The sequence below is a fragment of the Peromyscus leucopus genome, chromosome 11 (assembly GCF_004664715.2).
Source record: "Peromyscus leucopus breed LL Stock chromosome 11, UCI_PerLeu_2.1, whole genome shotgun sequence".
NCBI classification, from domain to species: domain Eukaryota; kingdom Metazoa; phylum Chordata; class Mammalia; order Rodentia; family Cricetidae; genus Peromyscus; species Peromyscus leucopus.
The window spans coordinates 64,361,460-64,384,947 of NC_051072.1; the positions used below are offsets into that span (position 1 = coordinate 64,361,460).

The 23,488-nt window shown below is 36.5% G+C and overlaps 1 protein-coding gene across 9 annotated transcripts in view; it reads right to left on the minus strand.

Moving 5' to 3' along the window:
• Mef2c (myocyte enhancer factor 2C) overlaps nucleotides 1–23,488 on the minus strand; it is a 166,280-nt gene that overhangs the window by 119,741 nt on the left and 23,051 nt on the right. The window lies entirely within an intron of this gene.

Here is a 23,488-nt window from a genome sequence, read left to right on the forward strand (position 1 = left end):
TCTGCCTCCCGAGTGCTGGGATTAAAGGCGTGCGCCACCACCGCCTGGCGATTCTCAGTTTTTAAGTAGAGGAAATTCTGAGAAAGAAATGTAAGATCATAATTCAAGAAACCTGTAGAAGCAATATCTACCATGTGATTACAAATGAAATAGTAGCTTTTTGTACCCAGAAAAGAACCACATTTTGTTGTAGTCTGGGCTTTGTTGCCGTAAGTTCACAAAGCAGTTATGATAAAAATCCTTCAGTCTGTCAGGTATTTAGAACTAGTGCAAAAGGTAGCTTATTAGTTGAGAGGTTACTAATCCACCAGTTTGTATAACCTGAATAGAAAAATGAATATAATTCAACTAATTATACCCCAAAGAGCTGACATTTTCTCATACTGATAAAGTTACTTTAAATACTAATTTTAATACTAGTTACAAATGAGTAAACAGTATATAATAAGTGTACATGAAATCTTGCCAAAGCTAGATGTGGGAAAGCCAACTCCACAGAGAAAAGGCTCATGGCAGAAGGATTTCAATTGCTCTTCCAGGCCTCCCTCCTTTGAATCAGGACATTTATTATCCTTCATTCATTTGCTTCAACTTAACTCAACAATAACGGAACAACTATTATGTTTAAGAGGCTCATTTAGATGAGAGAAAACAAAGAGGAATAAGGTGTAATCCCCAAGCTGAAAGAGCCGGCAATACAATAGGGGTTAAGAACAATGCTCATTACATTGCATTTTCACTTTATAGTACTACTGTACATACACCATTTCACTCAGCCCTTAAGAATCGTGGTTACTGAAGTTACAAAACTTGACATTATTTCTACTGTGAGCACAAAGAATCACAACTGTCTTCAGGGCTTTGCTTTTGTGTTATAGAGAACTGAGATTCATTCTAATTTTAGTGTCCATGTGAATGGACTGAAGCATTCTAGAATAGCTTATGAGCCACTCCCCCAAGTGGCTCAAGGAGCAGGAAGAAACTGAGCAGGGTGGGAGGCCCTTGGGAAGAACTGTGGCCCAGCACTGTCCTTGGTGAGGAACCCCGAAGAACACAAATAAAAATGAACCCTTAGAACTCGTCCTCAGACCTACGATGCATTTTAATTGATGTTTAAAAAGGCAATATAGAAAACTTTAGAGGAATTTAAAATATTTCCAGTCTTCAAGTTTATTTTTTTAAATAATCTGAAAGTATTTTATTTCCAATATAAATTACTTCCTGTTTCAGAAAAACATGATCACCATTCTTAAGGAGTGGTACACATAGCTTTAAAATTATACATTTCTTTTTGATAATTTTGTGTTTTTTTTTTTTAAATTAGCTGTGCATGGATGATTTTTCAGTACAAAAGAATAAAATATCTTGGGGTGAAAAGTAACTTAAAATCTAGTAAATAATAATGTGCTACCTATCTTCATTCCTTTCTTTCAGATTTCCTGTGAAGTCCTCGAGTGTATGTTCAAGCAATATAGTGCAAAGAAAAAAGTGTCAAAGATTCATTAAAAATAAGTTAATCAAATACTAATAAGAATGTTTTGGTTAAGTACATGGAGTGCCCCTTTTAAACTCATAACCTATTCAACAAAATATTCTTTTTCTATTGGCTTGATTTCAGCAAATGGAGGTATCTCTTGATAATAAAATCTAACATGTGATTACCTAATTCAAATCAACTTAACATATACATGTCTGTCCCTAGCAAGTCAGGATACCTCAGTCTTCCATCCACTGCCCTATTTATGCAAATCACTACATACATATGCAAATCACTTTATACTAACCCCCTGCAACAGTTTTTAAATCAAAGTTCCCCTTAAACCTGTTTTTCTTGCATTCAGTTCAATTCATGGTCACTATGCGGCCAAGTCACCTTCCCAAGCAGTACAGGAGACCAAGATGAATAAAAACCCACAGAGCTTAGAAACAGGGGATTGCATTTTATTTGCTCACTCATTTATTAAGTATCTATCAACCATGTCCATGGCAGGATTTTAATTTGGGGACTACAGGCAGTGAATCTCAAATTTACTGGGGACATTTTGGAGGAGCAGGCCCGGAAATTACTTGGCACACAGGCAAGGTGGCAGAGTGTGGCAGCGAAGGGTGCGAAGCAGCAGTTACCCCATGGCAGGTACGTTCCACCCTTCTTAGGCACATGCTCACCCCGTTACTGTTCCCCTTCTCATCTCCTCTTTAGCTTTTGTTCAATTAGCTCTTGAAGAAAGTCAACTAAAAGTTGGCTGACAAGTCGACTAAAGATAACTAATAAACATTTAGAGTGACGACCATCGTACGTCTGTTCTAAGAGACGCACAAAGCTTAGTATAAAAACACAAACCGAGAGAACCGGAATCCCTCAGTAGCCATTCTCAGACTCCAGCAGGCATTCTCATTACCTGAACACTGGGCAGAATGCTCTTGTGGGTGTGTGATATTAAGACATCGGTGCTCTGAAGGAGGAGGTGCTTTCCGAGTTCGGGGTACCACAGTGCATTCTGGAAATCTAGAAACTGTTCTCTTTCCAGCAACTCACTTGTCTTGTCAGAGATCTCTGGCTAATAAGCATTAACAAAAGCAAACTTGAAGAATACATTCAGCTATTTATATTACTGGACTAGTATGGCCCCTATCATGTTCTGAGCTTTTATCTGAGGTGCACAGTAGGTTTCTATGGGCTCATGTGAAATCATATCATCCATTTAGAAATTGTCTCCAAGAAAAATAAATTCTACATATCATACATTAGTTGTGAACCTCTTTTAGACACAATATAGTTGTTATTTGTGCTGTGACTGTAGTGCTGGGTACAAAGTGGTACAGTCCAGTCCGTCCTACACACTAGTGACATCAAACGACAACACAAGACATGCTCACAGACTCCTGAGACCTGGGCTTGAACATGTGCTCCTGGGTGAAGTGTTTGCCAAATCCCCATGCAGTACAAAACAGGCTTTTACGTTTCTGGTGATCAAGAATATAGAACTGGCATATAAGTAACCAGAGGATAAATGCTGTTTGAACATTAGCTCCCATGCTACATAACGGTGACTTCAAGCTTCTGTCTGGCAAAGCTGCCGCTTAACTCTCTTCAGCCCCACGAACAGCAGGTAGAGAGTTATGCAACCACAGACACCTTATTCTATGAAAAGCCAGAAACAGAAACTTCACTCAGTCATAGGCATTAGAGGGTTGTTCTCCGAGAGGAAAGCTCTTTGTAGACATGCTAGCTAATGGTATTTATAAAGAAGGTCCTCAGCTGCGAAGGTCTTTGCTTCTTTAGGAATAAGTCCAATAATAAAGTTCTATGATGAAGTTTTTTAAACCACACAGGTCTTAGTATTTTGTTAAATCCTTCTGCAAGTAGGAAAAAATATGGTTTTCCTTTAATGCCCACTGTGGCCAATGCAACACTGTAACGATGACTAAACACCAGTGACATGTGTTCTGTAGGTGGGAAAAAGGGGAGCAGTCTCTTGTTCAGAAATGCAAAGCCTTGCGTTTACTGTGGACTCAACCTTCTGATGCTAGGAAGTGCGAGAGGGATGACTAAAGAACCTCCTGACTAAGGAAAGAACCGGACCATCATGCCATACAGCAGGTGAATATGAGAATGAACTACGACTTTGTAGGTGCCTCTACAAAGGAAGCTTCGGGGATAAGATGGGTTTTCTCTAGTCTTGTCCTATAAAGCAACATTGCCTGTTAGTCACTACGCTACGCTAGCTGTTGCCCAGCTCCTCTAAAGTTTTGTTATTCCACCATCATAACCCAAAATGGGAGGTGCTTTGTTGTTTTGTTTTGAGAAACTGCCAAAATACAGGATGTTTTGTTTGTGTTTTTCAAATGCCATGGTCTACAGCATACCTTCCAGACACAGCCTCGGGTCCTGTCTGTGCAGCCAGGCTGGACAGTCAGATTCAGACAGCAGACCAGGCCTGCTCAGCAGAGCCAGCGGCCACGATCTGGAGACATCAGTCTCACCATCTGCATGGCACCAAGATGAGCCAGGGCAACCCTGCGACACTACAAGTAGAACTTCCAGTTTGCTGTGGTTGGAATGAGCTAATTTTGATTCGAAAGACATAGTGTTTTGTTGTTGTTTTTTTTTTTTTAACTCCCCACCCCCTTTCTGGATTTCAGACAACACAATGGAGAGATAAAAAAAAAAAAGTTCTTAAAGGGATTCTTATTCTCTCTTTCTTAAGGAAATTTAGGGAATTTAACAACTGTTGGCCTCTGGCTAATCCCCAAGCTAAAGTCTTTTTCCAGCTTCGCCTACATCTTGACCCCTCATGGCAAATATTTTAGGCAGTCTATTTATAAAGTTCATCACTTCCCCTGTTACTTCATCTTCAGAAATGCCAATAATTTAGAATCTAGAATGGTGCAGCTGCTCTCATAAACTTGGGAAGGGAAAATTCTATGGAACAGCTAATTCTCCTGTTATAAATTAAGAAGTCATTTTATTTTCTTCCAAATTCTGCAGTTAGAGTGAAGCAATACTATGGTTCAAAGACACTTCAAAGTTTTAGAGATTTTGAAAGATCTGTTAACAATAGTTCTTAACTCTGGCTTCATATTTTAATCACGTTGGTCACTTTTAAAAAGTACTGATTTATAGGTGTATCTCAGATCAATGTAATCAGAATTGTAGTTGTTGATCATTTTTTTCTTAATGTGTATTGGTGTTTAGCCTGCAGGAATGCCTGTATGAGGGAGTCGATTCACTGAACTTGAGTACAGACAGTTGTGAGCTGCCATGTGGGCAAGCTGGGAATTGAACCTGGGTCCTCTGGAAGAATAGCCGATGCTCTTAACCGCTGAGCTATCTCTCCAGCCATGTACTGATGATTTTCAAGAGCTTTTCCAGACAGTCAAACATGAAGCTGGATCTGCAAGCTTTCGTATTAAACTGGCTTGGGAAGATCGCAGCCGACGACAGGCAGAAGTTTGTAGTGTCTCACCTGAACTGAGAAAGTCACTAGTCAGTCATTTGTGAGCTGATCCACCTGAAAGAGTTTTCCAGCTTCTGCATGGGATGAGACAAGAAGTCCATCTGGACAGTCTCACCAGTTCTTAATGGACTTGTAAGTGACAATGATGGAGAGCTTTGACTTTCTCCATATAGTCCTAATGAATGTGTCCCTTTCTGCACAGGCAGTAACAGGATCTGTCAGTCGATTAAGGATGAATTGTTTTCACTTGAATCATATTGAATCTTTGGGGGATTTCCGACAATATAAAAAAATAAATAAATCTTATCTTGGGATATTTACTGACTTGTAAATCGCTAATAATCTGATTCCAGGCTGTATATTTAATTTGTTCAAGGTGATGACTTCCTGATTGCATATATGATATTAATGTATCATCTATCTGAGATAAAACTACATTTTATGTCTTCCAAAAAATCAGCCATTAGATCAATGTTCTCAGTCTTCTAAAACTAATTTAATTCTCCACCACAGTCTTGGAGAAATGCTACCACCAGGGAGTGCGACCTAGTTCTTCACCTCTCTCCCAGTACGTAACTGGGTTTAGGCCATTAAGTCTTGTTTGTGGTGCTGATGTTTCATGGTAGGTGGAACCAAAAGCTGGAAGCTTGCTCCACTATATATGGCAACCGCCTAGTCTTAAGTCGAAGCATGTCTGTTTTGTGGTAATGCTTTTTATAACACAATAAAACATTTCCATGTAAATTTCTGTCAATACTTTTATTTTTATTCTACCTACACAATATTATTGTGTTTGTATTTGTATGTGTGTGTTTATGTACTTTGTATTTATATTTGGTAATGTGTACTAAGGAAGTCCAGTCCCTCAGATTCTATGTATCTTTTAAGGCCACAGTTTGCTGTTAAAGATTTATTCCCACCCATGAAGTCTCACCATCATCCCTTCCAAAACAATCTGAACAAGGATGACATCAACAGACAAGCTAACATAGAAGGGGGAAAGCTCACAGGGCCTGAACCCCAGGCAAAGAACCAGAGGCAACTAAGGAATGCCAAGTAAGAGAAAGGGTCTTTCCTAGGGAGGAGCAGACCAGCTGATTATCCAATGCCAAATGGACCGGTCTGAGACCATACACGCAAGTAACACTGCACAGAGTGAGCACAGTGTATTTGTATATTTAGGGACATATAACATTAATAATACATATCAATAATGAAAGAAAAAGAGTCCATGAATTTGAAAGATAGCAAGAGCATGTACATGGGAGGTTTCAGAGGGAGAAAAGGAAAGGGGGAATTATAAAATTATATTATAATTTCAAAAATTAAAAAGAATATCTAGCATTAAGAAATTGAATTAGCTTTTAAAAAGGACATATTCCCTCCTATCAGCATATTTTAATAGAGTTCTTTTAACATACACAAGATTCCTTTCCCCAAAGATAAGATATGCTTAAGTACTTTATTTATTTTTTTAGAACAAGAAGCAAAAAGGAAAATGTTGGCTGGAGTTTTTTTTTTTAAATTACTTTTGTATGAGATAAAAGTTGCGTTCCTTTCTATAAAGAATCCTTGGGGCATCTCTCTGTTGGTGCTCCTCTCTCTTATTCATAACCTGTTCTATATCCTTTGACGAAGCAGGGGATTGCAGAGGAGGACCAGGCTCGGCATCCTTCCTTTCAGCTGTGTCTAGGAAGTAGGGCATGAGTGGGAGGGAAGGAGCCAGTCCTCCACGTTAGCTCCAGATCCCCAACAGGGAGGGTTTTGTGGCATACCGGAGAATGGAAAGGGATCAGCCTGGCTTGTCCTACTTCTGGTCTATCTTCACAGTTTCATTAGCTCCCTGAAATTTCAAAAGAAACCAAAGTCCTAGACAAGGCCCGAGCAGCTTTTCAAAATGGGAAAGCATAATTGATAGTATGGTCCACCATAAAAAAAAAAAAAAACAAAAAAAAAAAAACCGTATGACATCCTTTGCTTTCTCGGGGGCACCAGCTGCCCAAACTCCCCTTTCTAGGATATTACTGGGGCTTGGTTTCATCTTTTAAGTGTCACATTAGGTGTCCCACTTGCTACCGAAGACTAGCCTGAGCAGTTAGTTACCTTCAGAAAGAGTCGAACACTTCGTCACATGAGCACTGACCTCACTTTTGATGTAACCTGTAGTACAGTGTTGAGTGCCTTGAATCTGTAATTGCACTTGGCATTTTCATTTGCTCATGAGACTGATTTCCCTGGTGGCAGAGCTGTCATCATCCACCTCTGTATCTCTAATACCCAGAAGACACTGCCCCCCACCTCTGACTGCATAGACTGACCAAGAAGTTCATCATTGGGGTCTACAAGCAAGTGCTGGAGAATACGATTTTAAGGGCAGAGCCCAAATGGAGAGGGTTGCAAGCCTTTGCTTAAAATCCACATTTATCATTTACTTGGGAATTCTTTAGCCAGTCTTTACATGAAAAGCACCCAAGCATCTTTATAAAACCACAATGCCTTTACTACTTAACACACATCCAAGACCAACTCTGTCACACATATTTTGAATGGTTCTGTTTGTGAGAAATTGTTGATTTTAGTTCTTGGATGATGAAATTTTATGAAAACACTTTTAAAAATGCAGTATTAATGCATATCACAGTCTTCTTCTGGAAGTACTACGAATAGCATGATTATCTTTTATTGGATTATCCAACAACTATGGCTGCCTCCTCAAGCTTTGGGTAACGTTAGTAGGCTTTTATGATAAACATCTACTTCCTACATATTTAGAATTCACATAAATTCTAAAAATAAATTTGATGTTCTAGGGTATGTAAAGAGTGTCTATTATAGTTGGGAACTTCTAAAAAGAGGAAGTCAAATAATCTACTCCAAATTGTGTTAGGAAACAGAGGCAGCTACTTGTGTTAGTGGTCTTGTTATACAGAGTGAGTGCTGACCAGAGACAGTCCCTAACACATAGAAGACCAAATTCCTCCCACCAGCAGGCACCAGAGTGGTGAAGGGGGCTCCTTATTTCTGTAGCAAATTAATTCCAAATAATACTCAATAGCCAAATCTTCAAAAGACATTTCTAGTAAAGGCATTATAAAATACAAAGAGCATAGGTTATTTTGGTATTTTCATGGTAATCCAAACAAACACTTCTTTCTCTTCCATATGGAAACAAAGCAGAACCAAATGTAGTTACTAATGTGAGGTGTGAGAACCTGGCAGGCAACCCATGACATTAATTATGATTCCTAAGCTTATACATTTGGTAATTCTGAGGTATCCAAGGTATCTGCGTCCCACTTGACCTCTACAGACTCTCTCCTTACTAGGGCAAGACTTTGTGAAAAAAGAAACTGTTAGAGGAAATAAAGTCAATACATTTTCCTAACAGTAAACAAAACAAAATAAGACAAATTCTAAAAATGCTTTTTCATTTTCAAAGCTCCTTTACTGAACCCATAAATACTTCAATTAAAACTCAAGAGCCACATTTGATGAATAAACTTAATATATGTTAGATTTTAACTATAACAAAGCCTGTCTTAAGTCATCACTTTGACTGAAATCTAGCATTGGTTTCAGGATTTTGAACTACAAAGAAAAACTTAGAAGGTGTGCTGGAACTTAAATTTTCCACACTGATTAAATTAACTAAATAATTCCAGAAATCCATTTAAAATCCAGTACAAACTCTGTCTAATAATTCAAATCCCTGAATAAAAACTATGCAAACCACATTAATTCTCACGAGTGAAGCTCAAAAGGAAACTGCTCAAGAGACAAAAAGCAAAATAGCAATCAGTAGACAATGATGAAAAGCTGCATGTTCACACTTCTCTTAGGCTCATACTGTAACTGGGAAGTGCACTTCATAAACAGTAATAAGATACTGCTTGCAAAAAAGAGGTCTATCAGCCGGGCGTGGTGGCGCATGCCTTTAATCCCAGCACTCGGGAGGCAGAGCCAGGTGGATCTCTGTGAGTTCGAGGCCAGCCTGGTCTACAGAGCGAGATCCAGGAAAGGCACAAAGCTATACAGAGAAACCCTGTCTCGAAAAACCAAAAGAAGAAAAAAAAAAGAGGTCTATCAAATAGTAAAATTTTTCCCTTTAGGTTAATCATATAGAACTATATGTCTGACTAATGCTTGTCTCTTTTTTGTTTAGAAAGAACATAAACACATGCATTATGTTATTCTGGAGTTACCTAACAAGTCATGGAAAATTCATATGGAATAGTTGAGTTCTACCTTCTTACCTAACAGGTATGATGTATGTAGGGACTTAGCTCAGTGTGCAAGAGAATGAGTTCTGGAGACCATGTGGGTTGGAGGTTCATGTGCTGCCCTAATTGGATAATTTTAGGCACATAGTTAAAAAAGGTTTTGTCCCAGCTTCTTCACCTGCACGGCTCTTGTAATTAGCAATGCAAACTGTTGACACATAATCTGAATGTTACAGGAGTTATTAGAGCTATGTTGGGTAGTGACAGTGGAGGAAAGGAGAGGCAGATTCCTAAGTCACAGTTGAGAGTATCAATTATATTTATAGATCAGTCCTACTTCATGTGACCAAGCCAACAAGTATTGTAAACCAAGTGGGCAACCTATGTCATTTCAGATGGAAAAAGAATACAACTATCGTGAAATTCTGGAAAGAAAGCTGAGTGGAAAGCCTTCTGGTTACTTCTGTCCAGCCCACCGTTATCCGTGCAGCAGTGTCTTTGATGGGTTTGTGCCATGAGAGAGACTCTGATGGCTTTCTTGTTCGATGAATAATACATACTTTGGGACAGTTTCATACAATGACCTATCTTTTCTCTAAAAAGACTCATGACTAAGCAAATGCAAATAAAGTATCGCATCCTAACCACAAAGAAAGGTGTCCTTATCCCTATTGGGAAGACCATCTTCATACCTTGTTGGAACGTTGAGGACCCATACTTTTTGGAACTTGAAGCAACTCACAAAACTCTGTCTTTAAGATGAAATGCTTCCAAAGCTCATCTCCCCAGTAACCAGAAAGAAATTTACATTTGAAAGTATACTTGCTTTAGTTTTTAAAAATCAAGTAAGATTGGAAATCGGATTACTTCTTTATAAGGAAGGCATTAATTTTTAAAAGAAAGGCTTATCTCTTTTCGAAAATCCAGTTTTTCACAAGGCAAAACCTATTTGTGAATATTCAACTTCTGTGAATCATGCTAAAAGGAGTAAACTTTTTTCTCCTTAATGACATTTAAGATTGTTTATATGCTACGAGTGACGTATAGAAGATTTTAGGATTAACAAATCAGGATGACTAAATTCACACATGGAGTTTTGGTCTTGAAATAATTGTGTTTTTCAGATGTAATAAGATTAAAGTTTGTAGTTACCCTGTGTCCATATGACTCTTTCCTTGACACTAGCAGTAGTTAGTCAGGCTGTCTGTCCTAAAACTGACAGCAGTTCTCCACCTCACTGTCAACAGATACAGAGATAGAACAGTAGGATGCAGCCCAGGTCATCTTATTAGATCCCTGTGACTCTCAGCTCTCTGTGCCAACACAAATATCAGGGCCACCCAAGTCCCAAAATACAAGTACCCACAAATTAATTAGAGCTTATGTGACATGTAAAATTATGGATAAATTAAAATGTTAGAAGGAAAAAAAATAAACTCTAGAAGTGTTCTTTATTTGCATCTTCTGTGACTGGGTCTTGCTAGGTAGCCCAGGCTGAACTTGAACTTAAGATGCTTTGCCTCACCTCTGAATATCATGCATGTATCACTGTGTCCAGCTTTTATGACTCACCTGAAATCTATGTGCTTGCTCATCAAAAACACTGTAAAATCAATTTATGACAGGCACATACACATCATTGTTTTAAACACGATATACTAGGAGTCCTTTTACTTTAAGAGTTAAGAAAACATAACAGTTGTGTAGTTTAATTCTACAGAGATAGTTTAGCAATTAATTTATATGCTGCAACAGCAGTGCCAATGAGTTCCAACTGTAAGTTATTTTCTTGTTAAAATGTGCAAAACTGTTTTAAAACACTGTAATTTATACTGCATGAGTTATCTATGGAATGGTATCAATTTTGTAATTGACAAAACTTCTCACACAATACACCTGAAGTGGACTTCATAAAATTTCCTGTGGAAGATCTAGAGCTAGCTTTTCTAAATATGTATTTTATCAACACTTATCTATATTATCACTTTTTAAATAGTTTTTAATCGATATTTTTAGGTCATGTGAATTTTTAACTTTGATCAAGAAAGTTTGATTTCCCTGAGATTTCAGTAGTTACTCATGTTTGAAATTATTTTAATAATTTAAAATTAGTACTCAAGTAGCATTTGAGTCCTTAATTCTGAAATATATTTAGTACCACAAACTCTCTACAAAATGTAAATATGTCCAGTAACTATTTGCATGTGCTTACATATGCAGCATATATACCTAAAACTTAAAATCCTGCTATGTAATTAAGTTCATTAATTTAGGAATGTATGCAGTGTCCATTACTCAAGTTTTAAGAATTTATATAAAAATAGAGAAATTATTTTCAGTGAAGACAACATAAACTTGATTTTTTTTTATTAAGGATGAAGTTAAAGAAACCTTAATGAATATAAATTGTACTCAGAAAAAAATGCTTATTCTATATTTAAGATGTGAGTATATATAAAACAAAATATCACAATGTTCCTTGGGAGTAGAGTCTCTCTACAGTTGGGAATGTATTTGGTAGTTTAACTACTTTGGGATTAACTTAACGATGTTGTCTATTAGATTAAACAGTTGGTATTTATGACTACTCCTTTATTACTCTGTCAAAGAATAATTTAAACAAAGCTATTCCTTAGTAGAAAAGCAGGCCTAAGTCTAGTATGAGAATAGATTTGTATTTAATTATTCAGGAAACACCATAGTTGGAAATTCGATAATTTTATCAAAACCATCTTTGGTTTATTTGAAACATTCTTATATAAAAAAAAAACTCCTCTTACATGTAATCATTATAGACATTTGTGGACTTTTAAGATGTTATTTTTAATAGAAAGTAAATATTTGGTACAAAAAATGTCTGGAAGAAAGCTTTTGGTCTAGTATAAAAGTTTCTTAGAAATCTTGAGGGCTGAGCACAATAAAACTAGGGCAATGCATATATTCTCAGTTACTCAGAAAAAACCTGCAGAAGTGACTATAGTGGCATGTTCTGACACATTCTTTTCATAAACCGAACCCTGTCAGTGACAGCAGAACAGATTGTGTGCATCTGCTGGGAACGAGCCAGATGACAGTGGAAAAACGCACATGGGTACCTTGGCACAGCAAATAAAAAAATGGAGAAAAAAAGACCTGGAAGAGAGAGTGCTCAACTTTAATTGAAACATTCTTTCCAACATGATGAACATCGTCCAACCCCTTCATGGAGCCTGTCAATTTTACATGTACAAATGTATTTTTAAAAGAATCCTTTACAAATTAGTGCTGTTTTGTCCTTCCACAGCACTAAATATTGACTGGGGCATTGCATTATGTACTAAAATTATGTCAGATGTAATAAGCACAAGGGTTGAAAAAGACACCTTAGTGGTTTGGTACCAGAACACCGAACTTTGAAAAACCTGTTCAGGTTCAAGTGAAATTTTAAGTATCTGAGATGAGTTTTCAGACCGTGTGAGTATTATCCTGTCAGGTGCCAAGGATGCCTCAATTCAAATATTCTGTAAGTGTGACTATTGTAAGTGGTGCCCGCACTCAATAATGCTGTACTATTCCATCTCATGCTGATCAACCGCAGTATTGTTTAAACAGTTGGCTCAATAACAGAAGAGAGCCCCATACATACAAACAAGTGTGTCGCTAGCTATAAATCATATCTGGAAGTTCTCTTGGATGCTCTGATTACAATGAAAATTTATTCTATACAGTATACAATGCAAATTTTAAACTGGAGACAAAGTTGTTTAATAGATTAGGAGTCTGACTGAAGCAGCTGCAGTCAAAAAAAAAAATCCTGGTGATTAACAGCCATTTTCCAGTAATCATAACCCTGGAAAGGCTACTAAGCAGGGGGAGGGGGTTGCAGATGGGAATAATTCTCTAAGCCCATATGCCTTAGAGGGCTCCATCATCTTCATGCAGACTTATTATTATTATTATTATTTTTAAATTAAAGCTTTTAGAAGCGTCCTTGATTGCAGTGTTGGGAGCTGTCCATGCTGTTTTACCACAGGGAAGTCCACTCTGCAAGTATTCCTTGCGCTGAGCACTCTTTTATCCAGGCATTAAAACAAGGTTAGAAAAGAAAGCTGAAACGCAAGGTGCACACCAGAGGGTCATTATTCAAAAGCGGGAGAACTATTTCAAGCAGACGTAACTCCCCAGGCTGTATACACCAGGAAGGCTTTGTCAACATTACCTGCTATCAAAATATGATTTTTTTGAGAAAAGAAGTGAACTATAAAAACAGCAACGAGAGCAAGTAGTTTCTTGCACCAGAGATATTCCAAGTTGTATCAAGATTTCCTGAATGTGTCTTTTATATGTCAAATGTTAAAGTCCTTGGTAAAATTCTGCATTTCCTGTGCTTTATATTTCTTCTCACATTGAGTGAAAAGGTATAAAAAAGTCAATTTGTTCATTGCCTCCAAGTAGGTAAACTGTAGTTAGAGTTAATAATCACTCAAGCAAATAAGAATAGTAGAAATGTATTTACATATTTTTAACTATTCAAAGAAAAGTAAGTTTCATCTTTATGAGGAAACATTGATTCAGCAGGTTCTATATGATACATACTATATTTAAGCACGCTTGCGAAGGAATGTAAGAATGACTACAATACCACTTGTTCTTCATAAAGAATTCTATCACCACATACAACCAAATTGTAAAATAAAAGAAACAAACAAGTACTGATAGACCCCTCAAAGGCAAGTACTGACTTAAACTAATTGAAGACTCCAAAATTCTTAGAGACTGTTTTCACAAAGCACCTTCAACTCTGTGAATCAGTCACTTTCCCTGAATTGAAATCTTATTGAAACTATTACTGTTAAGCAATAATCTATCTAAAGTCAAAACTTGCAATAAATGCCTTTAAAAAGTCAAGGCTGAAATTATTTTTATTCTCATGCTCCCATTTTAAATTCTGAAAATAACATCTGATGTGTAAAGGTTCTGGTTTTCCTGGAGGAAGAGGTATATTTTATTTAGTAATCATTAGTATTGATTCAACGTAGCGTCCAGACAAGACATTTGACCTGACAGTAACCCATTTTTACTAGTCTAAAGGGAAAAAGTTAAAAGATTGCTAAGTGATCTTCATTAGTCAGAAATAAAATTGTTAAAATAGAGTGGTATTACAGAAGTTTAATAATTACTGGACATTCATTATATGAATGCATAATGCTTTTCTATGCCTTCACAGAGATTTCAAGAGCTGGATGTTATCACTCTCATTTTACAGATGCTAGTCTGAGGTTTTCTGGAGGTTAGATAACCTGCCTTCAACCACAGGCCAGTCAACTGACAGATGGATTTTGAACCCAGTTGGGGATGTTGCTCTGCATCATCATGCTTCACAGTTTATAGGCACAAAATGTATGTAATGGCATGTGTGTGTAATTAAGGAGCAGCAAATGAGTATGGCAATAGGTTCTTTAAACGCTTTGTGTTTGCTTAAATGATTTTCTCTTTCTTTCAGATCCATCGTGATTCCTCTCATGCTTTGTGTCTCTCACTTATTCTGCTCTCTTTCACTTCCACTCCATAAACACGTGTGTGTACGTACACACACACACACACACACACACACACACACACACACACACACACACACACGAGATCTGACCAAAGGTTTCAGAGAGTCACACAGAAGCAGTTCATTTGGATCAGCCTATTCTGTAAATGAAGCCTCTCCTGAGAGCTCAGGAAGCTGTTCATTGCTGCTGTGGGTGTACCATCCACTGACTTTAAAACCACAGCAGCTTGTGACACAGACACTGTCCTGTAGTCCTTACTCTTTCAAGATCAGTGCACGGAGCTCTTTTGTCACGTGATATTGTCTTGTGTTGAAGCACACCAGTCTTTCAAGTATAAGGAAATAAGTTAACACCTGAGACAATTCTACAGTCACACATGGGTAGTCAAAGCAAGCTAAGAGTGCACATGCTTTCACAAGACCAAATGATGTATTATTTTGATTAGGAAGAAGATCAGACTGTGTCCAAAAGTGAGAAATATTTAAAAAGGGGGAAAAAGGTCAAGTGAGGAATCTTTAAGACTGTTTCTTTTGAGTTATTAAATAAGAGAAGGAGATGGCTCACACAGTGCCTGCTCTCTCTCCAGCCAGATCAAGAGACCTTGTCAGTCTGTTTGGACCCAGGAGCCACAAGGAAGCAGCACTGGGAACTGAGAAACTCATGCCGTCCCTTGGAAATCTATTCACGTCACCGTGGAAATTGTGTTTAGTTTACGTCAAGGGAGAAAAGTTCAAGTGTGAAAGAAAAGTGTAGATAACTATTTCCTTAAGCACTAACCTATACAAACTTGAAATGGGCTTCCAATAGATCCAGTAAGTCAAATCATGCACACTTGCTTTTTCAAAGAGCCAGGCTAGCTGCTGTCGTTTAGTGAAGAAACATAATCCAGATGGAATTAGGTCGGGATTTATACATTTTTGACTTATTAACAGTTAACAAAGCAGGGTGAGAGAATCTACAACATAGATTTTATGTCCTTGGTCACAGAACCCTTTACTAAAAGACCAATGACTTCAAAGTCTCTTCAAATATGGATGGAAATCAGGCACCTTGGAGAAGTTGTTGGTTAACATAGTTTAAAATGTCTAAAATGCTTCACAATACCTACTGGATGCAGCGCTAAGAGATTCAGGCATTAAAATCAAGAATAGCTTGTTTATATAACAAGATAGTGTATTTTCTATTTAAAATCTCCATACTTGAAACTTGACAGTGGGTGGAATAATGTTTATCAGGGTGGTGATTTAAACTTTTATACCATTTTGGACTACTAACAAAGAAATCTCATGCTGTATTTTAAATTAAAGCAAAATCAAAGATTTACACAATTTTCAATGGTATGTCTAATTTTTAACACAATAAATATCATTTTTACTCCTGCCTGTATTTATAATATATGCATCAAAGTTCAACATTTCTTCTCTCTTGCTAGAGGACTTGGCCCACAGGTATTCTCAAGAGATTCATTTTACATTTTCTGAAAAGGTCTGTTATATTAATCTTTTAACACTTTGTTAGAAAAACGTATATATTGATATTGACAGAAAAATAGTTGCTCTTGACATTTAAATAAAATGAAAATAATCCAATTTATCTACTTTAAAGGAACATAAAGTTACAGTTACTTGTTGGAGTGTTCAGTCGATGTTATTTAGATAATTAATAATTGGTTTAGCTTGTTACTGACTAAACGAAGATTTATACCCTGTTAGAACATTGTGAAAGCAATAATTTAGTTTAAAAATAAGAGTGGAACAAATATTTATTATGTAGTAACACTTTCTCCTGAAGGGTCCCATTTAATATATTTCCAAAGGTGAAGGCTAGTTTTAGAAAGGTGTGCTGGCAATAATCAGACTCCACCTCTCACAAATGAGAATTCACTACTCTGGCAGCTAGAAATTATTTTTAATAGGATTTAAAGAAAAGAAGCCCATTGGTAAGCGTTCAAAGTGTAACTGGCAATTAAAGGCCACTTTTAAACATTGTTACTTTATGTGCCAAAGAGAAGTAGACGTTTCAGACCAGCTTCAAGTGCAAGGATTACAAATGCAGATATTTAGAAATCAACTGACTTAACATGACACTAGTAAAATTACTTATACGAATTTTCCCTCTTTGCACTTTGTATTTTGATCGAATTATTATTAAAAATGTGAATGTTTATCAATAAAAATCACAGCAGCACCACATATTGTGGTGAAACATTGCTATTTCGTGAGATAAGTAGAAAAAAAATCTTTGATGTTAATTTGCATCTAAAATGATCTGGCCTATCAGCAATATAAGGCATAAGCCTCACTGAAAAGAAACCATTTTATTTTTCTTTGTACAACAACAAACCCCCCACAGATATCTGATGAGGCCTTCATGAACTATGTAGATGGGGGTGGGGAGGCAGGCCCATGTTCCGACTCACACCTATTGTTCCACGTATTCTACACTGCTATATGGGAATCAAAGGGAAACATACTGAGTCCACTTTGCAGTTCAACTCTTAGTGATCTAAGAGGCAGAGTGTTCAAGTGGAAGAAGGGAAACATTGCGCCTTTCCTTCCCCAGAGCCACTGCTCAGGAAGGAGGCCCTCTGCTGCTCAGCCTACGCTGGAGGAAAAGGACATTGCTTAGGGCTGAAATCACTCTGAGACAGAGGAGGGAAGTTTATGATGTGGCGCTGTGCACTGTATCTGGTCTGTAGCCAGCAAGTTTTCATTTTGTAGCCGGGCTGCCAGTACCTGCCCTGCATACACAAGAATAAAAATATACCCGCTCTACCTCAGGAACTGTGTGGATGTTAGAATTAAAAGAGTTTATTTCTCTTTCTTTATCCTGAGTGTAATTACTGTTTTTAAAAAAGAAAGAGCTGAAACTATAGTAACTGGAGGCTTCCCTTTTTTTTCTTTTTAAACTCCTCAAACTAGCTTCCCACAAAGCCATTTAAGTCAAATTGTACATTTACAGACTCACCTACATGATGGATATAACTTAAAACATCTGCTCAGACACATGTTTTGTTCTGATATAAAAAGTGTGGCAATTTAAAAAATATAGGGCCATTATATTCTTAAAATATGTGTTCTTCTGTGTGTGTTCATTCATTAAAGAGATCTTTGACTGCAATTAGCTAGTCGGTTCTATAAAGCCTTCCTTGTGTGACCATGATTTCTAAAAATAAAATGTTCCAGTGAATATTTCAGCTAAATAGCCACACCTTCAAAATTACTATAAAGAAATCCCAATCCTTCACGGTGCATGAAAAAAAAAATCATATCTGCTTTCCAGAATAGTTTGTTATGTACCTTACACAAGGTCAACAATTAATTAGGAGGTAAGAAATGAAAAGTCAACTTTATTACCCTACTAGGCAAATTTCCTTATCTTTTCCTATCACTTATACTAACAAATCTATTGTCTAATATCATAAAACTAAGCATATTTAAGTCAAAGGTGCCAATATTTAGGATTTGAGGAACAGATGCATTTGATTGTTATCATTTTAACTTGCTGAAAATATTACAGATATATATTTTTAATGTAGTTTTAGGTTGGTTTCCTTTAAGCACTTCACATCCTCTAACAAAGGACCATGTCTAATACTCAAAATTCAACATGCTAGAAACTCACAGTATCCTTAAACAATGTGCAACATCTTCATATGTATGTTATCTATCACAAGGTGCAGGAAGACAACCAGTGATGCTCAGGATGCAGTTTGGGGAAAGCAGCTTCCCACTAGGAACTGCTTCGAAGATCGCGTCCTCCAGTCGTTACAAGTTGAAGGGACTTCATTTAAATCATCACTTGAAGACTTGCACTGTCATTCAATAGGCAGGATGAACATCACTGCTTCATTCATTTCAAATTTTCTGCATTAAGAATTAATAATGTCTCTCAAATGTGTACATTATTAAAGAGTACTGATTCCTACAGATTTTCTTTATAATAAGTTTACTGCATTTATTGCTTGTCATATCACCGATTTCCTGTACAATGCCCTCAGAAATTTATCTTCATGTGTACTCTGAATTTTGTTTACAGTGGCTGTATTTTAAAAATAAAATAGATACTGAGATTGGATTTCCAGAATAGAACAACAATGTATAACAGACATATTACAGTAATAGCAAATGTCATTTTTTTGCCAATGAAGCTAAACTATGGATTTATATAACAGGTAATATAAATTCCTTCCTTAATCAAAAGGTGTCTTTTTTTGGGCAGTGAGAGCAAAAGAGTAAAATAATAATGTATTATATTATCTTTTCAATATTCTTATATTTTACTATAGTATTCTTTGTCAGAAACATTATTTTTCTTAACAGACAAAAAGAACATAGGCATTTTAGTGTTATCTCTATACTCTCACCATGGGGTTAGGGAATATATTCTTTAGCACCCCTTATTTTTATGTCTTAGTACTACACACAATGTGATGGTTGTCAAAATTATTTGAGTGTACTTTAGAGGTGTGGGCATGAGCCCTGAAAATGTTAGTTTTTTGTTTCATGGTCTTTTTCAGCACTGAACATTAAGCCTCCAACAGGAGGTGTTTTTCAGGGAAGACAAATCTTGACGGTTTTCTCTGCTCACTAGCTAGAAGAGATCATCACAAATCATCCTATTTCTCACGCGCCATTCTCTTCCATACCGCATGTTTGCTTCAATTCTCAGAGGGAAGCAATGTGGCTCCTGTGAGAAAGACCCGCCCCTTCCTAGATGTTTGCTTCCCTAAAAGAAAGGAGCACACCCCCTTACATCTTTGAAATTTGTCCGACAAGCAAAGAATTGTAATAACACTGTAGCACAGACTAACTTAGAACAAAATAATCAATTGGCAAATGTTGCTAATATTCTGTGTATTTTAAAGCAGAAACTAACTCCCCTCCTCCCCTACCTGTCTGTCTGTCTGTCTGTCTGTCTGTCTGTCTCTCTCTCTCTCTCTCTCTCTCTCTCTCTCTCTCTCTCTCTCTCTCTCTCTGTGTGTGTGTGAAACAAGACTTAACTAAGCTCAGATCTAGCATTTGCACTTGGGTCCTCAGAACACTGTATTAGTGAAAGTCATAGATGTGGTGTGCACACGTGCACAGTGACAACCCAGGAGGAAGCCCATAGATGTTACAAGCTTTTGAACTATTAGGGGAGTGTCACTTTCATAACTGTATTAAAGAAAAAAATCACAAGTTCAAATGCCAGTTTTCTTAGGTAGAATCTGAGCTGCCAGAAGTCACAGATATGCAATAATACCTCGAGTCTTTACTAAGATTCTAAGGACAGAAAACTTGCACTGAAGTTGATGTCCACTAATGTCTATCTCATGAAAGCACTCTGTGAGTCATGAGAAATTATGTTCTAATAAGCCTCCCTTCCATCACACAGAGACATCTACTCCCTAATCAAGTTTTTCTTTTGTTATTTTATGAGAAACAATATTTGTGCACATATTTGTGTACTTATCTTTACTCTTACTGTTTTAACCTTTCAAATGCAGAGTTCACATAGAAATTTGCATGTTGTAAACACATGAAGTTAACAAAAGTTGGTATCTCTTGAGGGAGTTTTTGCTTAAATGCAATAAATTCTTTTATCATCGTTTTTTATTGGCCACTCGATGATGAACTCAGCTATACAATCTATAGGTCTACAAAATGGAAGATCTATTATTTTTTCTTGTGCAATAATAATGAATATAAGGAAGGATTACATGACTTGTAACTGAACACATAAACTTATGACACTTGGCAGAATGTTGTTAAAGTTGAAGTAAACCTACATGTGTCATAAATCTACAGATGAAACGTCTCATTCACTACAGCATCTTACCTTATTATAGTAATGCACAGAAAATTAAACACATAAATATTAATTTTATGTATCACAGAAGATGTAGGCAATGAAAATGCGATGTTTACACTTATGGATGACTCATTAGTGTTTTATTGTGTGAGACACTAGGAGGCATCAGTAGGGTAAAAAAGGACTTCAATTTTAGAAGAAACAAGAAATTACTGAAGTGTTGGATGTGTGTGAAGTTTGAGTTTAAAATGCTACAGGTAAAGCTATTTTCTAAGAAAGTCTTAAACCATTATATTTTGTCATAAAGAATGTTTATATAACATTCATAAAATAGACATATATACATTTACATTATTTCACCAATAAACACTTATCAAGATGTATTTTGCATGTATTGGTTCATAACTACATAGCTACTCATTTTGATGAAGAATATACTTGGTAACAGAACAACACACTGGATATTGACAATTATGCATTTTCTGATCAATTATTCAATACCATGAGGATGTTTTATTTCTAGCCAATTCTGCTTTGCATTCTACACAACACTTCTGAGATAGCCTAATGCATTTAAGCTCTATGGTAAGCATTTCACACAAACAAGACAACTTGACGCCTGTTCACAGAGAAATGATGGAACTTAAAATTTAAGCGAGGAGAAAGCACATAAAGGAACATACTTTCTTTCACTGCACTCTTGAAAGCCTATTCTGTGAACACTGAGTTTTCCACTGTTTGAACTGCTCTTTCTAACGATGAAGCAACAGGGTTGTGGCACACTTATCTAGCCGTCATTTGGAATCAGAGTGTCTTGCTCAGCAATCGGCTTTTTTCTTTGCCCTATCAGAATAACACGTGAACTGTGCAATCTGCCTTTTGTAAGGTGTACAGTGTTGTTGCTTTGGTTTTGTGACTTGCCTCTGTGATCTGATTTGATTTCTTAAAGGTAACAGATCTCAGTGAAAAGTCAAGCTGTACTGAATGCAGGAACGTAGGAGAGTCCATGGGATTAAGGTATAGTGCCGAGGCTGGGATCCCAGTCAGCTCTTCTTCCCCATGTGGTATATTCACTAAGCATTAGAGATGAAAGCCCCTCATTTGGTCCAAACCATCACTGTGTACACACATGCTTTTCTAAGCTTAGACAATCATTTGGGAGACATTTTCTTAAAAGAGGCTATTAAAAAAAGTTAAAAATTAATTAGTAATCCTTTTGCAGTCCACGTTGTGAGCCTTAACTGCACATTAAATTTCTCCACATTGCTTTGTATCATGCCCTGAAATTCTTGGTTCTCTGTTTAATAACTATTTCTTGTTATGTATTACAGTTATTATTGTAAAGATATTTCTCCATTTTTGTCACTTTCTGAAATTTCATCGTCTAAAATATATTGTACAGAATTGGGAAATAAAACCACAAAATACATAACAATAAATAAAAGAAAGTTTTAAAAGATAAGGTTAACATTTACCAAAGAGTTATTTAGTATAGTTCTCTATTAAAGAAATTTAAATATAATGAATAATTTATTAGAAAGACATAACTGTATCCCGTTCAGCTTATTCACTGAGTAAAGTGAAGGCCAAGGAAAAATTAAGATATTTGAAAGCGATAGAGTATACTTTTTTTTTCAGGATTCAATTTTCAGGAATCATTAGTTACTTTTTTATTGGAATGAATAAATTCCCCCCACCAATTTTGCAAAATAAACCTGTTATAAAGAAAAAAAATGAGGCAAATTACAGCAAGCCTTTGTGACTGAAGTTTCCTATGGTTATTTAGTATCTGTGCCCAGGAAAGTTAATGTCTATGATTATACATTTTAAAAATATGATTATCTTAGAAAAGGGAGAAAGTTGCTTCTTATTATGATATGGCCATTTGTTACTTCAACAAATATAAGAAACATTAATAAGAAATAAATGGCACACCTGACTATTATCCTCTGCTGCATTCACATGCACAGCAACCAAGATGGAAACAGCGGAGTTAATGAATGAAGTAAAATATGTTTTTAATAAGGAGTCTGAAAACTGTACAACACGTTCCAAAGCTGTGTAGACCATATTAATAAGAACAGTAGTTTTGGGTTTTTTTTTTAAACAAAGTTTAGCATAACCTGAAGTTAAAGGTAACTGTCAACTCTTGACCCTTTAACTTGATGGGGAACCAAATTTTAAACATAAATTATGGGTAAAGTATGTTTTGATGAATACTTTTAGAATCAAGATTAGAATATGATTCGTGATTAAATACATGATCCTTCAAATAATATACAAAACTCATTGACTTAAGGATTTTTCCCTCTTATGAGAGGCGGTAGGGACATCTCATTCTATCCACCATGCCCTTGCTTTCGGACTGCTTCTCAACTTAATCACTAATTTCATGCTTGTACTAGATGTTAATAATGTGGTTTGTTGCCTGCATTTTATATAATCGAATCAATAGCTGCACAAAACTCCACTTGTGTCAGACTGATAGACATTGAAGTGTTTTTTTAAGACTAGTCCAAACTGACATTATTTAAAAATTAAATGAGATATTTCAGCTGTGAACTGAAAATGGATAAACCACTTAAGGCTGAAATTGGTTTGGCTAGCAGGTTAAGCTTGGCTCACAGGTGGTCACATTTCATGTCCTAGCAAGTCTCCAGGGAGGGGAATTATTATGCCCCACATAAACATCTTTACTCTGCAACCACAATCCCATTGCAAGGTGCCAGTGACGGAGAGCCTGGTCACTCTTCTGGATAGGCATGGGCAGGCAACTAGAATTTCCTTTACAGCGCTTAGAAAACATATGCACTCACCTAAGACTGTTGCTGTTAGAGTTACTATCAGGCTAACAATAGTAAAATGCACTTTGTGTCAAAGCAGTTCTCCACCGAGGACCAGTTAAAGAATCAGCAGAGAGTCTGATTCTACTTACACTATCAACATTTACATATAAAGTATTTCTTATGAAAGACAT